A 6,268-nucleotide genomic window follows, 5' to 3' on the forward strand; every position below is an offset into this window, starting at 1 on the left:
GTTTTGAGTTGTAAAATGTACTTCTAAGGTGTTTTGAGTTGTAAAATGTACTTCTAAGGGGTTTTGAGTTCTAATAATAAGAAAAATGGCACTTACATCACATAAGTGGTGTTGTTATCATCTAGTCACTTTAATAACTCTACCTACATGTACATTTTACCTCAACTAACCGGTGCCCCCTTGTATATAGCCTCCACATTGACTCTGTACCGGTACCCCCTGTATATAGCCTCCACATTGACTCTGTACCGTAACACCCTGTATATAGCCTCCACATTGACTCTGTACCGTAACACCCTGTATATAGCCTCCACATTGACTCTGTACCGTAACACCCTGTATATAGCCTCCACATTGACTCTGTACCGGTACCCCCTGTATATAGCCTCCACATTGACTCTGTACCGGTACCCCCTGTATATAGCCTCCACATTGACTCTGTACCGTAACCCCCTGTATATAGCCTCCACATTGACTCTGTACCGGTACCCCCCTGTATATAGCCTCCACATTGACTCTGTACCGGTACCCCCTGTATATAGCCTCCACATTGACTCTGTACCGGTACCCCCTGTATATAGCCTCCACATTGACTCTGTACCGGTACCCCCTGTATATAGCCTCCACATTGACTCTGTACCGTAACACCCTGTATATAGCCTCCACATTGACTCTGTACCGTAACACCCTGTATATAGCCTCCACATTGACTCTGTACCGTAACACCCTGTATATAGCCTCCACATTGACTCTGTACCGGTACCCCCTCTATATAGCCTCCACATTGACTCTGTACCGTAACACCCTGTATATAGCCTCCACATTGACTCTGTACCGGTACCCCCTCTATATAGCCTCCACATTGACTCTGTACCGGTACCCCCTGTATATAGCCTCCACATTGACTCTGTACCGGTACCCCCCTGTATATAGCCTCCACATTGACTCTGTACCAGTACCCCCTGTATATAGCCTCCACATTGACTCTGTACCGGTACCCCCCTGTATATAGCCTCCACATTGACTCTGTACCAGTACCCCCTGTATATAGCCTCCACATTGACTCGGTACGGTACCCCCTGTATATAGCCTCCACATTGACTCTGTACCGGTACCCCCCTTGTATATAGTCTCACTATTGTTATTTTAATGCTGTTCTTTAATTACTTGTTACTTTTATTTCTTATTCTTATCCTTATTTTTTGAAACTGCATTGTTGGTTAAGGGCTCGTAAGTAAGCATTTCACTGTAAGGTCTACTACACCTGTTGTATTTGGCGCTTGTGACAAATTTGATTTGATATATGTCATTTTACAAGGTCAGCCAAAGTTGTACAGTGCCCATTTTGAGTTATAATATGTAATTCTATGGTGTTTTGAGTTATAATATGTAATTCTATGGTGTTTTGAGTTGTAATATGTTATTCTACTGTATGGTGTTTTGAGTTCCACAGTAATATGTAATTCTAGGATGTTTTGAGTTGTAATATATAATTATATGATGTTTTGACATATAATATGTCATTCTATGGTGTTTTGTGTACTAATAAGTAATTCTATGGTGTTTTGTGTGTTGTCTGAGTTAGCAGGCCTGTGAAGGATGGAGGTCAGTTTCCTGCTGTTGTGTCTTGTGAGCCTCTTCGCTGGAGGTGAGTACCTACCTGGGTCTCTAACCTCTCTCTATCCCCAATGGAGGTGAGTACCTACCTGGGTCTCTAACCTCTCTCTATCCCCAATGGAGGTGAGTACCTACCTGGGTCTCTAACCTCTCTCTATCCCCAATGGAGGTGAGTACCTACCTGGGTCTCTAACCTCTCTCTATCCCCAATGGAGGTGAGTACCTACCTGGGTCTCTAACCTCTCTCTATCCCCAATGGAGGTGAATACCTACCTGGGTCTCTAACCTCTCTCTATCCCCAATGGAGGTGAATACCTACCTGGGTCTCTAACCTCTCTCTATCCCCAATGGAGGTGAATACCTACCTGGGTCTCTAACCTCTCTCTATCCCCAATGGAGGTGAATACCTACCTGGGTCTCTAACCTATCTCTATCCCCAATGGAGGTGACTACCTACCTGGGTCTCTAACCTCTCTCTATCCCCAATGGAGGTGACTACCTACCTGGGTCTCTAACCTATCTCTATCCCCAATGGAGGTGAGTACCTACCTGGGTCTCTAACCTCTCTCTACCTGGGTCTCTAACCTCTCTCTATCCCCAATGGAGGTGAGTACCTACCTGGGTCTCTAACCTCTCTCTACCTGGGTCTCTAACCTCTCTCTATCCCCAATGGAGGTGAGTACCTACCTGGGTCTCTAACCTCTCTCTATCCCCAATGGAGGTGAATACCTACCTGGGTCTCTAACCTCTCTCTATCCCCAATGGAGGTGAGTACCTACCTGGGTCTCTAACCTCTCTCTATCCCCAATGGCACTTTGTTCCCGAAGTAGTGCCCACAGGGAATACGAGCCCTGGTCAAAAGTAGTACACCATACTACCGTGCTGCCGTGCTGCCGTGCTGCCGTGCTGCCGTGCTACCGTGCTACCGTGCTACCGTGCTACCGTACTACCGTGCTACCGTGCTACCGTACTACCGTACTACCGTGCTACCGTACTACCGTGCTACCGTGCTACCGTACTACCGTGCTACCGTGCTACCGTACTACCATGCTACCGTACTACCGTGCTACCGTGCTACCGTACTACCGTGCTACCGTACTACCGTGCTACCGTACTACCGTGCTACCATACTACCGTGCTACCGTACTACCGTACTACCGTGCTACCGTACTACCGTGCTACCGTGCTACCATGCTACCGTACTACCATACTACCGTGCTACCGTACCACCGTACTACACCATAGGGTGTCGTTTGGGAAGCATTCCAAGGCTCACGTTGCACTGGCTATTTAAACGCATTAACTTTACGTGTAATAATGCCACGCCTAGTCATACAGTGATACTGGTTGTTTAATGGCAATTTCACAGATAAAGTGAGGAAGTTTAAACTCAATGTCAAATCTTGTCAATATTTTTGTAAAGTGGGACTCATTTTGCTTGGACTTACAGGTTATGTGATTAAACTTTCTCTGCTTTTTTTTCCAACAGCTCAAAGCAAAAACCAAATGCCGAGCATTACGACAAGTTATGCCCAAATAAAGGAAGACACTCCAATAAGTATGTATTTCTTGTACTCAGTAAATACAAACGTTTTTTATCACAAAATAGTATGTCAATTCATTGCATGCTCTTCACTACGTAGTGGTTTTGGACTCACCTTTTGTTAACCCACCACTCTCTCCCTTCAGATGGATTTGCATTTCAAATAGAAACATATGATCCTGATCCTGTTCCTGACCCACTGACATACATGATTACTGGGCCTAAAGCAAGCTACTTTAATTGCAACGCAAACACAGGAAACGTAACCATCCGGACCCCCTTGGAGAGAGATGATGATGTAAGTCCTCGTCTCCCATTTTAGTATTTCAGTATTATTTCAGCCATTTTAGAATTATAAGCAATTTTAGTATTTCAGTATTGTTTCAGCCATTTTAGTATTTCAGTATTGTTACATCCATTTTAGTATTTCAGTATTGTTTCAGCCATTTTAGTATTTCAGTATTGTTTCAGCCATTTTAGTATTTCAGTATTGTTACATTCATTTCAGTGTTTCAGTATTATTTCAGCCATTTTAGTATTTCAGTATTGTTACATCCATTTCAGTGTTTCAGTATTATTTCAGCCATTTTAGTATTTCAGTATTGTTTCAGCCATTTTAGTATTTCAGTATTGTTTCAGCCATTTTAGTATTTCAGTATTGTTACATTCATTTCAGTGTTTCAGTATTATTTCAGCCATTTCGGTATTATTTCAGCCATTTCGGTATTATTTCCGCCATTTCGGTATTATTTCAGCCATTTTAGAATTTTCAGTATTTTATCTTTTATTTTTCCTGACCTGATTCTCTAATTGATTGGCTTGTATTTGTTTAGGACAAGGGTGTATTCACCATCGAAGTTGTGGTTTCTGACGCTGATTATACAGTAAGTTCACAATAAAGCCTCTAACTATTTTCACAGTCCCCAAATTCAGAACAAATTCAAGAAAACGTACAGTATTATATAGAGCCTTTTATTGTATGGAACTCTGTTCCATCTCATATTGCTCAAAGGAACAGCAAACCTGGTTTCAAAAAACAGATAAAGCAACACCTCACGGCTCCCATATTTGACCTGGATAGTTAGTGTGTATGCATTGATATGTAGGCTACGTGTGCCTTTTTAAAAATGGATGTAGCTCTGTCCTTGAGCTGTTCTTGTCGAATGATGTTCTGTATTATGTCATTCTGTATTATGTCATTCTGTATTATGTTTCATGTTTTGTTTTCTGTGTTCTGTGTTTTGTGTTCTGTGTGGAACCCCAGGAAGAGTAGCTGCTGCTTTTGCAACAGCTAACGGGGATCCTAATAAAATACCAAACATAAAAAAAATTTAACTATATTTTTTAAATGTATTTTATTGTTTTTAACAAATTAATGTTTTATAACATGCACAATATATCATGTCATCTTTTTTTAGGTTTCCAAAAACATTCAGATCATCATAATAGATGCAAATGATAACCGACCCATATTTGAAAATGCACCGTACAACGTAAATGTCGATGAAGTAAGTACAATTACTAATTTTACATTCCTTTAATAAGAATTTCATTTATATGGCACGTTCAATTAATTTCCAGCCATAATTAAGAAATTGTGGGAAAATTTATGAGCCTGTGAAATCATCTAAACAGACAATGGTTTCAAAACCTTTCAGAAAATCAGGTGATTTGGGAAATCTATAGAAACTTTAGTAATTTAATAATAATAATAATAATATTATAATTTATAATAACGTTTTAGAAGAGTATTTATATTGTTTTCATAATTTTTACAGAAAGTGTTCTTATCCTTTGACTTAGGATGTATTTTGTTGTTACAGCCTCATTAAAAAATTCACACACAATAAAAGTGAAATAAAGTGAAAACATGTTTTTAGAAATCTTTGCTAATTTATTGAAAATTAAATACAGAAATATTTAATTTACATAAGTATAAACATCACTGAGTCAATACATGTTAGAATCACCTTTGTCAGTGATTACAGCTGTGAGTGTTTCTGGATAAGAGTGTGCAAAGCTGTCATCAAGGCAAAGGGTGGCTATTTGAAGAATCTCAAATATAAAATATATTTTAAATTGTTTAACACTTTTTTGATTACTATGTAACTCAATATGTATAATTTCATAGTTTTGATGTCTTCACTATTATTCTACAATGTAGATATAACAATATATATATATATGTATATACTGTGCCTTAGAAAACTATTCAGACCCCTTGACTTTTCCCACATTTTGTTACGTTACAGCCTTATTCTAAAATGGATTAAATAAAACAATTCTCACACAATACACACAAACTAATAACAAAGGGAAAACAGGTTGGTAGAAATTTTTGCACATTTTAATAAAAAATTTAAAACAGAAATAACTTATTTACATAAGTATTCAGACCCTTTGCTATGAGACTTGAAATTGAGCTCAGGTGCATCCCAAAGAAGATAGTGGCCTCCATCATTCTTAAATGGAAGAAGTTTGGAAACACCAAGACTCTTCCTAGAGCTGTCCGCCTGGTCAAATGAGCAATCAGGGGAGAAGGGCCTTGGTCAAGGAGGTGACCAAGGACCCGATGGTCACTCTGACAGAGCTCCAGAGTTCCTCTGTGGAGATGGGAGAACCTTCCAGAAAGACAACCATCTTTGCAGCACTCCACCAATCAGGGAATTATGGTAGAGTGGCCAGACGGAAGCCACTCCTCAGTAAAAAGGCACAATACAGCCTGCATGGAGTTTGCCAAAAGGCACCTAAAGACTATCAGACCATGAGAAACAAGATGCCTAGTCTGATGAAGCCTGAATGCCAAGCGTCACGTCTGGAGGAAACCTGGCACAATCCCTAAGGTGAAGCATGGTGGTGGCAGCATCATGATGTGGGGATGTTTTTCAGTGGCGGGGACTGGAAGACTAGTCAGGATCGAGGGAACAATGAACAGTGCATCCAACAGGACAACGACCCTAAGCACACAGCCAAGACAACACAGGAGTGGCTTCGGGACAAGACACTGAATGTCCTTGAGTGGCCCAGCCAGAGCCCAGACTTGAACCCGATCGAACATCTCTGGAGAGACCTGAAAATAGCTGTGCAGCGACGCTCCCCATCCAATCT

The 6,268-nt window shown here is 40.7% G+C and overlaps 1 long non-coding RNA gene across 1 annotated transcript; it reads left to right on the forward strand.

Annotated features, from left to right (window-relative positions):
* Positions 1 to 3,313: 3,313 nt before the first annotated feature.
* On the forward strand, positions 3,314 to 4,638 carry LOC120047805. Its single transcript, XR_005476929.1, has 3 exons — positions 3,314 to 3,458; positions 3,994 to 4,044; positions 4,579 to 4,638. It is a non-coding gene; the product is annotated as an uncharacterized LOC120047805 (long non-coding RNA).
* Positions 4,639 to 6,268: the final 1,630 nt, after the last annotated feature.

The sequence above is a fragment of the Salvelinus namaycush genome, chromosome 5, assembly GCF_016432855.1.
Source record: "Salvelinus namaycush isolate Seneca chromosome 5, SaNama_1.0, whole genome shotgun sequence".
NCBI lineage: Eukaryota > Metazoa > Chordata > Actinopteri > Salmoniformes > Salmonidae > Salvelinus > Salvelinus namaycush.